Genomic DNA, 10,840 nt, shown 5'->3' with positions numbered 1-10,840 from the left:
GCTGTCAGCAAAGAGTTGTGTGTTGCTGGGATGCTGAACAAGTTTCCATAGAGCTTCCACATTAAGATGGGCTAAGAAGGCCTAACAACCTTCTTGTGAAACTCACCAGTGGTCCAATCCTACTGTGACTGAGGTCATCAACTCAAAGTTAAATAACAACAAAGATAAAGAACTCATTATAGAAAACTGTGCTAAATGCTTGACGTATTACCTCATTTAATCCTCATAACACATTTTACAGATGAAGACATTTAAATTTAGAACTTGCAAACGGCAGAGCCAAGATTCCTATTTCTTAGGATGATTACAGGAATGTAAGGAATGTAAGTTCCTAGCAAACAATGTGCCCCCAAAAAATGGAAGATAGTTTTAGTATTCAAATCAATAGACACAGCACAACTGCACTGCCAGTAACCTCTGTCATAGTATTTGGCAAACTCTGTTAGTATTCTCATTTATAACAAAGATGAACGCCTTCAGCCCAGCCTAACCAATAGGTTGCTGTGAGAATTAAGAGAATTTATGAAAATGAAAATGTTATCCTTCCCCTCCAAAAAAAAAAAGTTAGGGACATTCAAATATAAATGATTAACTTTTATCTTTTGCTCTTCAAAAATGCTTTCCTATATCGCAACATAAGTTTCTACTAAGAGAGCTAAAAATAAGTCTGTTAAATGTGCAGTCACCACTTTGGAAAGTATAAATCATACAGAATCACCACCCATTCTTCCAGGGTTCTCTAATATCCCAGCAAAAGCAAAGACATTATACCTTACACCTCTGATGAAACTCTACTAACTTATAGCAGAGCTAAACAATATACAGAACTTGTAGTCCAATTCAGAGTAGTTTAATTAGCCTATGGCATTAAGAGGTGCCACCTTACAGTTCCCCCAAAACAGAAAACAAAACAAAAAAATGTTCCCAATTGTCTTCAACAGTATTAAAGCTGGTGTCCAATCAGTAAACGTTTACAAAATGATAGAAAAGAATCTACCAATTGACTTGCTCCAAGGGCTCTGATAGAAGATCCCTTCTAGAAGCCCCTCTACACACCCACCCCCCATCTTCACCAAACAGATGGTTTCCAGGCCTCAAGGCTCACATATCAAGTCATACAATTCACCATCGGTCCCAAGGTTTCTACCTTTATAAGTATTCCATGTTCTTGAATACATCTTTCATCTTAAGAAGTAGAAGCATCAAAGTCATTAATTCTAATTTTCACAACAGCACCATGTGGCAGAAAGATAACTACCCTTGTTTTACATACTATAAATGAAAAATTGAAGTTAAAAAGTTTTATCCAACATCAACTAGTTAATTCATTCTTGCGGGTGTGGGGGGGGGAGAGAGCGGAGAGGGATGCACACCATTAACTTTTATCAGTGGACTCTGGTAGCTGATAGCTTAGTGCTTATGAATCCGGCTGCCAACCTCAAGGTCTGCAGTTCCGCAGCAGAAAGATGAGGCGTTCTGCTCCCGTAAAGATTTACAGCCTCGGAAACCCTGTGCAGGGTCACTATGAACTCCAGGGCACACAGTCAGCCACCTTTCTGGTAGCACAGTGGTTGCGAGTAGGGCGGCCAACCTCAAGGTCAGCAGTTCGAAACTACCAGCTGTTCCAAGGGAGAAAGATGAGGCGTTCTGCTCCCTTAAAGATTTACAGCCTCGGAAACCCTGTGCAGACTCACTATGAGTCGGAACCAACTCCACGGTACTTACCCAACAACAACAACTTTTATGCAGCTTCCTAAAATCATTTCAAGTATTAGTTCAAACGCATTATGGTGTACTCTTACATCTCCAATATAATAACAAAGGTTAAAAATACACTAACAATAAATACCAAAGCATCACTATTATTAAAAGCAAAAAAAAAAAAACCAAAACACTAAACTATATGGGGGAGTGATTCTAATTTAAGATTCCTATGCCTTGCATCCATAAATACTTTAGAACTTGGGAAATACTTTAGAACTTGGGGAGGAAGAGACACCTGTCAGTGTGGCATACATACAAAGTTTTACAGACTGTGTAGCTATTAATATTCAATTCCTTAAACTGTCAATAACCCACATTCTCAAATAATGATATGTTAAGGAGAACATGTGACAAGGAAGTCTACAAGGTTGTAACCAAACTAAACCCGCTGCCATCGAGTCGATTCCGACTCACGGTGAAAAGCCCAATCATTTCCTAGTTTAGTCTCCCGAGCTTAGTGAACGCGACCCTAGGGGAGCCCCAGGAGCCTGGCCGCGGGGTGCCCGGCGCTGCAGACACGACTATCCTCGCGCGCCAGGGCCCGGCGCTCGCGGGGAAAGCGAGCCGCGGCCTCCCGTCGGACCCCTGGCCTCGGGGACAGGCGCGGCCCGGGCACTCGGACCCGCCTCCCGACCGTCGACGCGCTCCAGGCCCGGAAAGCAGGAGAGGTCGCGCGCGGTCAGGCCCGGCCCAGGCGCCCCCGCTCCGCGGACGCCAGAGACGCTTCCCTCCTCCTCCCGGCTCTCCACGCTCCATACCTCTTGGGCGCCGGCGGCTGCTCCATGGCTGCCGGGGACAGAAGGAAGGAGCAGGCAGGGAGAGAAGGCAAAAGGGAGGACAGGAGCTAGGGCACGGGCCGGCAGGACCCCAACAACCACGGAGGGAAACTTCGGGAACTCGGACCAACTTTCCCGTAACTCCAGAGCGGATCCTCCTCCCGCCCGGGAGTGCGGCTGTCCCGCCCCGCCCCGCCCCTGAGCTGCGGCCTGCCAGATGCCCTGAACGGTGGGAGTGGCTGAAAGCAGCCGAGATGGGCGGGGTCGGAGGCGGGGGCGTGGCCGGCCGTGGCGCTGGGAAAGGGAAAAAAGGAGGTGTAAACCGGCAAGAGGGAGGTGAGGCTAGAGGCTCATCCCTTCAAGTTATCCCAGCTCCTCACTGACTTTTGCTGCCTTTGTCCCAACCCAGTTTGACTCATTTCTCTGGATTTCCCATAAGATACATCCCTAACATCTTGTGAAGCTGTTTGAAGTATTACTAACTACCCACGCATCTTTCTCTGTTTCTGCATATAATTATGGGTTCTGTTTTCCCCAGCCACGTGACATTTGTAGCTACAACTCTAAGGATACTACTGGAAATTCTTGTTTGATTCTGATTGTGCACAGACTCCTCTCTACATTTCACAATAATTACAGCTAATTAAAAAGAAAATAATTACTGTGGTGAGATCTCACAGTGCACCAAATTCAATGTACTGGGGACTGACTGCCAGCTGCTCAGTTGGATAACCTGCCAAACCTGCCCCAAATTATGTTAAGTGTCATGGAGTCAGTTCAGACTCAGAGGGACTCTGCATGGGGTTTACGATGAGCAGCTGGGTATGAACCTCTGACCTTTATGTTATCAGTCCAGTGCTTATCCCACAGTGCCACAATTCATAGTGCATAGAAAAGTATTAAAGAAAAATTCGTTTCTTTCCTTTTTCCTGGTCTCTACCCACACGAAGGAGCTCTGGTAGCGTAGTGGTTATGAATCGGGCTGCGAACCTCAGGGTCAGCAGTCCAAAACTACCAGCTGTTCAGCGGGAGAAAGATGAGGCTTTCTGCTCCCGTAAAGATTTACAGCCTCGGAAACCCTGTACAGGGTCGCTATGAGTCGGAACCAACTCCACGGCAATAACAACAACAACCCACAACTTGATGCCAATACTTTCAACCGATTGTAATTTGACCTCTCCATAAAAGGGCCTCCATAACCCAGAGCAAAGTCCTAGTGTGGTGCTGTAGGATGAGCACTGGACTGCTAACTGCAAGGTTGGCAGTACAAACCTGCCAGCGGCTCTTTGGAAATTCTATACAGGATAGCTATGAGTTGGAACCAACTGAATGGCACTTAACAACAGCAATGAGTCAGAACTAATCTGGTAGCCACTAACAACAATAATAATGTACCTATATTGTGTGTATCATGTTTAATCTTTCTTATGACCAGATACAGGTGCAATGTGAGGAACGGAGGTTTTCATTCTCATGGAATCCAGATTTACAGATTCTATGGAGGTTGAAATGACCCACCCAAACTAAAGCCCTGAAAAAAATCTCTGAAATTTAAATTTGAGAACATTGATTTGCTGAGCATCATCTTTAAGTCAAAAAATAGTGTCAATGATTGAATGTGCTGGGCATAGAACTCTTTTAAAAAGTATCTATGTGCAATCAGTTTCAACAACAGAAATTACAAAGGTCAGACTAAAAGCTATGTCTTAAGGTCATTGAGTAAATATTTGAATTGTTCTTCAAAAAACTGTTGCATTTCCACAAGGGATTATGTAACTGTATTCTGGCACAATTTCCATGGCAATCTAGAAGCTATGTTTTAAAATCAATTAGTAATTACTTGAATTGTTCTTCAAAATAATGTTGTATATCCACAATTATTTATATAATAACTAATCTGGCCCTGTTTTCATGGCAGTCTAGAAGCTGTTTTAAGGTCAATTCGTAGTTATTCTCATTGTTCATCAAAAAAACGATGTTGCATGTCCCCAGCTTAGTATATAAACACTATTCTGGCCCTGTTCCCATGTGCAGTTCATAATTTCTAATGCTGGTGGCTCCATAAGATCAGCATTGAACTGTGAACCATAAACTCCATGGTTCAAGCCCACTAGACCCTTTGTGGGAGAAGGATGAGGCTTTATGGCCCTTCAAAGATTAAAGCCTCAGAAACTCTATACAGGGTTGCTTTAAGTTGGAACCAACAACAACATACTGAGTATAAAAACCTTGAAAGCTATCTCTCCTTTGGAACATTTTATTTATTCTAATTGAAAATGTTGCCCTGATTTACAAAGTATATACTAAATAAACTTTAGTCAATTTATATTACTGTCTTAGAATTATTTTTCTTTGAATGAAGGTAATGGGTTAACTTGTTTTGTAAGAAATTGCTCAAGATGTTGAATCGTATGACTATGAAGAGGAGTTGCTGTCGTTGTTAGGTGCCATTGAGTTGGTACCGACTCATAGCGACCCTATGTACAACAGAATGAAACACTACTCAGTCCTGCCAACCTCACAATTGTTGCCACGCTTGAGCCCATTGATACTGCCACTTTGCCAATCCATCTCACTAGGGGTCTTCCTCTTTTTCTCTGACCCCTCCACCTTACCAAACATGATACCCTTTTCCAGCGGCTGGTTCCTCCTAACAATATGTCTGAAGTATGAGAGAGTATGAAGAAGGAGCTCTGGTAGTATAGTGGTTACGAATCAGGCTGCAAACCTTAAGGCCAGCAGTTCGAAACTACTAGCCACTCCGCGGGAGAAAGATGAGGCACTCTGTTCCCATAAAGATTTATAGCCTCGGAAACCCTGTACAGGGTCGCTATGGGTCAGAACCGATTTGACGGCACTTAACAACAACAACAACATGAGAGACAAAGTTTGACCATCCTGGCCTCCAAGGAGCACTCTGGCTGCACTTCTTCCAACACAGATATATCTGTTCTTTTGGCAGCCCATGGTACTTTCAATATTCTCCTCCAACACCATAACTCAAAAGCATCAATTCTTCTGTAGTCTTCCTTATTCACTGTCCAGCTTTCACATGTATAGGAGGTTATTGAAAATACCATGACTTGGGTCAGGCACACCTTAGTCCTCAAGCTGACATCTTTGCTCTTCAACTTTAAAAAGGTCTTGTGCAGCAGGTTTGCTTAATCCAATATGAAATTTGATTTCTTGACTGCTTCTTCCATGAGTGTTGATAGTTGATCCACAAAGAATGAAGTCTTTGACAACTTCAATCTTTTCTCTGTTGATAAGAATGTTGTTTATTGGTCCAGTGGTGAGGATTTTTTTTTTCTTTACACTGAGATGCAATCCATACCGAAGGCTATGCTCTTTGATCTTCGTCAGTAAGTATTTTAAAGCCTCTTCACTTTCAGCAAGCAAGGTTGTATCATCTGCATATTGCATGTTGTTGATGAGTCTTCCTCCAATCCTGATGCCACGTTTTTCTTCACAGAACCCAGCTTCCTGGATTATTTGCTCAGCATACAGATTAAATAAATATGGTGAAAGAATACAACCCTGGTGTACTCCTTCTTAATTTTAAACTATTCAGTGTTCCCATGTTCTGTTTGAACAACTGCCTCTTGGTCTATGTACAGGTTCTTCATGAGCACAATTATGTGTATCAGAATACTCATACTTTGTAATGTTGTCCATAGCTTGTCATGATCCACACAATCGAAAGACTGCGTAGTCAATAAAGCACATCTTTCTGGTATTCTGTGCTTTCAGCCAAGATCCATTAGACATCAGCAATGGTATCCCCCCTTCCACATTCTTTTCTGAAAAGTGGTAACCAAGAAATATCCAGCACACTCCTAAGCCCATCAACCATCAACCAGGGAAGGAGGCAGCAAGATGGCGGATTAGGTAGAAAGCCGTATTGACCCTCAACAATAAAGATAAGGAAAACAAAACAAAACAGAAGCAGATGATAGTCCCAGAACCCTGAACTTCAGGTGACGGTGTAGAGAAGTGGACTGAAAGCTTACTAGGAGAGACAGCTGAACAGACACAGCAAAAAGGAGACAGACTGGTGACCTATGCCAGTCGACCAGATGTGGTGTGGCCATCTAGAGTTTTGTAAGCAGCATGAAAACATATAGGCATTGTAGAAACATACCAGTGGCTTGTATGTGCAAATTTTTTCTTGTTCCCCACATGCCTCTGGTGACCAAAGGCAAAGTGAGCCCCCACCCACCCCCATACACCCCCAGAGAAGCTCCTACTCTCCTTTTGATCACAGCTGCATGGAGGTGAGCACAACAGTTGTGAGCTGCATTAAAGAAGGGGAGAGCTAATCGCATTAACCCTGCCCAGGTGGCCCCTGCTCCTAGCCTGCAAAGCCAGTCCCAGCCAACCTGGGACTAACCCTCACTAGCAGAAGCAGCCGAACAGATGTGTAGGGGGACAGATTAAAAAAGGGCACTGGTAGCCTCTGCTGGCCAGGCACAGAGTGGCCATCTTGAACTTTTGTAGGAGACACTGAAGGTAACCGAGGTACATTGCTTATGGGTGGAAAGAAAGGTGCAGAAGATTTTTCTTGTACCCCCACATTACCCTACCCTGATGACCAGAGGTGTGGCCAGCCCTGACCTGTGAACACTCTCAGGGATGCTCCTGCTCTCCAGGCAGTCAGAGCTGCAGAGCTTGTTCTGGCCAGTCCTGGACTAGTGGAAACCTCTCACCCTCAGCTGTTCTTTGGGAAGGAAATACCCTGATCCTCCTGCAGCTTTAGGGTCTATATGATTGGGTACCCAGATTGGGTGCACAGAACATACAACATCTAGTCCTACAGGTACTTTATCTAGGGTTGAGAGGGTTACCATCTCATTCCTTGTCCACTCATAACATAAGGTTCTAGACCACAAGGACACCCCAGAATTTTCTCGTCTCTGGGTCTGGCACCTTCCCTGGTGTATTCCTTGCATTTTTGTGTTTATTCATTCTTTTGTCCTCTCATTGGCTTTCTAACCTTTCTAGTTCTTTCATTTTTCTACTTTTTTTCTGCTTCTCCTTCTCAACCACTGCTGCTTGCTTGCTTGCTTGCTGCCTTCCTTGCTATTTGTTTTTCTCTCTTTCCCTTCTACTCATTCCTCTCCCAAATTGTGTTAGTTCTTTTTCTTTTCTCTTTTTTATTTTCCTCTCCCTCTTTTCTCACTTGATTTTTGTATTCCTTTTCTAGCAGCTACCTGCTTCTTTTTTTTTCTTTACTATATTCTTTTTTCTCTATTGTTTCCTCATTGATTTGTTTGTTTCACTTCTCTCTTGTGTGTGTGTGTTTTCTCTTCTTGCCTCACCTGACAGGAGATGACAGCAACAGTGTCCATACAGTCCAGCCACAACTGTACCCTCTAAGGCCCACCAATTAGGCAAAAGTCAATACCAGCTGCTATGCACTAGATCTGTGACAACAACCAACATCAGTCAAATCTTCCTAAGCTGAAAGGCATGAACAGCAAAAAGAGAACAGTGCACAGGCTCATCCCTAATCAAACCTAGTTGGTGTATGCCTGCTGATGCACCAACATACAATCACCAACTTAGTATAATTGTAACACCACAATGTCTAAAAAGCAGCAGACCATTTCTGTTGACATGAAGAAACATAACAGTCTGGCTCAACCAAATGACCAAGAGGAAGAGCTACAAAACATTTTTGAGGAAAAATGTCATTGGATCTACCTAGAAAAGAATTCAAGAGAATGATATGTAGGGACCTACAAATGATTGACAGAAAAGTCAAGAAAAACAAGGAAGAAATCAGGAAAACACTATAGAAACAATCAAGCAAACTAGACAAAGGATTGGAGACCATACAAAATAGCAATTAGAAATCCAGAAGACTAATACTAAGATTTCAGAAGTGGACAATACATTGAAAGGGCAAAGGAATGGATTTTAATCACTGAAAGCCCAAATTAGTGAGCTTGAAGATAAATCTCTCAATACCAGTAAGCTAAAAGAATAATCAGAATAAGAGTGAAAACATCTGAACAAAACCTAAGACTCATGTCAGACAACATTAGAAGACTAACTTACAGGTGATTGGAATTCCAGAACAGAAGGAGGCAATAAAAAGCACAGAAAAGATAGATGAAGAGCTATTGGAAGAAAATTTTCCTAACATCATGAAAGATGAGAAGATAAGCATTCAATAATCTGAATAAACCCCAAACAATAAAAAGCACAGAAAAGATAGATGAAGAGCTATTGGAAGAAAATTTTCCTAACATCATGAAAGATGAGAAGATAAGCATTCAATAAGCTGAATAAACCCCAAACAGGATAGACTGCAAAAGAAAATCACTATAGCATAATCAAGATCCAATATCAAAGAGAAGGAAAGAATGCTGAGAGCAGCTCAGGAAAAATGAAAAGTTACCTACAGAGGAAAATCTGCAAGATTTAACTCTGATTTATCAGCAGCAACAATGCAGGCAAGAAGGCAATGGAGAAATATATACAAAACTCTAAAAGAAAAAAGTTGCCAAGCAAGAATCATATACCAAGAAAAACTATCCCTCAGAGAAATTAGAACATTTCCAAATCAACAGAAATCAAAGAAATTTGTAATAACCAGGACAACATTATAAAAAATGCTAAAGGGAGCCCTTTGTACGTGAGATTCATATACAAGGCAACATCACCCAAAATTCCATCCAGATATAGAAGTATTCAAATTAAAACATACCTACAAGATTGAAAATAAGGAACCAGATATATCCATTTATAACAAAGACAGCTACAAAGCAAAAAGAGGGAAAAGTATAATTACAAAACTTCCAAATGATGAGGAAGTCAAGTAGATTTCAAGATAAAACAGATTGTTTTAAACTGGGAAAGAAATTAGTGTATTACAGGATAACTTCAAAAAACTCAATATACCTTTACATCAGATCAAGAAAAGGAAAAACCATGAAGATTTAGTAAACATTAAAACAACAGCAATGAAGAAATTGACAAGAAAATACTAAACCAAAATTAACTCAGTAAACAAAATTAGGTGAAACAAAGAAACAGCAGCACCACCAAAAACACACAGCAAAATGACTGCAATTAATTCATACCTATTGATAATTGCACTGAATGTCAATAGATTAAATACACCAGTCAAGAGACAGAAAGCAGCAGGCTGTGTAAGAAAACAGGATCCTTCAACATGCTGTCTATAACAAACAAACATTACATACACACAAAGACGAAAATATCAAAGGATGGAAAAAATACATCAAGCTAATGACAATCAAAAAGGAGCAGGACTGGCAAAATTAATTTCTGATAAAAATAGACTTTTAGGCAAAAACCAGCATAGGAGACAAATAAGGACATTACCTCATGATTAAAGGGTCAACTGAACAAGAGGATACAACCATAATAAATATCTTTGCTCTCAATGAAATAACACAAAATATATAAATCACTCTATTGAACTGAAGAAAGACTAGACAACTCTGCAATAATAATAGGAAATTTTAATATACCACTCTCGATGAAGGCCAGAACAACTAGAAAGAAACTCAAAAAAGACACAGAAGAACTAAACAAAACAATCAACCAACATGACCTCATAGATTTATATAGAGCACTCAACCCAACTACAATACAAATTCTCTCCCAGTGCACATAGAATATTCTCCAGTATAGGTCATATGTTAGGCCACAAAACAAGCCTCAATAAATTGAAAAAAATATTGAAATAATACAAAGCATCTTTTCAGATAAAAATGCTATAAAATTAGAAATCAACAACAGGAAGATCAAGATGAAAATATCAAGTGCATGAAAACTAACACCCTGCTTAAAAGCTACTGGGTAATAAAATATACAATAAAACAAAAACAAAAACAAATGCCTTGAAGCAAATAAGAACAAAAACACAACCTACCAAACATGGACCAAGAGGCAGTTGTGTTCAAACAGAACATGGGAACACTGAATAGTTTAAAATTAAGAAAGATGTGCGACAGGGTTGTATTTTTCACCATATTTATTCAATCTGTATGCTGAGCAAATAATCCAAGAAGCTGGGTTATATGAAGAAAAACGTGTCATCAGGATTGGAGGAAGACTCATCAACAACATGCAATATGCAGATGATACAACCTTGCTTGCTGAAAGTGAAGAGGCTTTAAAATACTTACTGATGAAGATCAAAGAGCATAGCCTTCGGTATGGATTGCATCTCAGTGTAAAGAAAACAAAAATCCTCACCACTGGACCAATAAACAACATTCTTATCAACAGAGAAAAGATTGAAGTTGTCAAGGACTTCATTCTTC

At 41.0% G+C, this 10,840-nt stretch overlaps 1 pseudogene; it reads right to left on the bottom strand.

Moving 5' to 3' along the window:
* Positions 1 to 2,285: 2,285 nt before the first annotated feature.
* Positions 2,286 to 10,840, bottom strand: part of LOC102814292 — a 62,905-nt pseudogene continuing 54,350 nt past the window's right edge.

This window comes from Chrysochloris asiatica, unplaced genomic scaffold (genome assembly GCF_000296735.1).
Source record: "Chrysochloris asiatica unplaced genomic scaffold, ChrAsi1.0 scaffold00031, whole genome shotgun sequence".
Taxonomy (NCBI): Eukaryota; Metazoa; Chordata; class Mammalia; order Afrosoricida; family Chrysochloridae; genus Chrysochloris; species Chrysochloris asiatica.
This window is presented reverse-complemented; position numbering and strand designations above follow the sequence as displayed.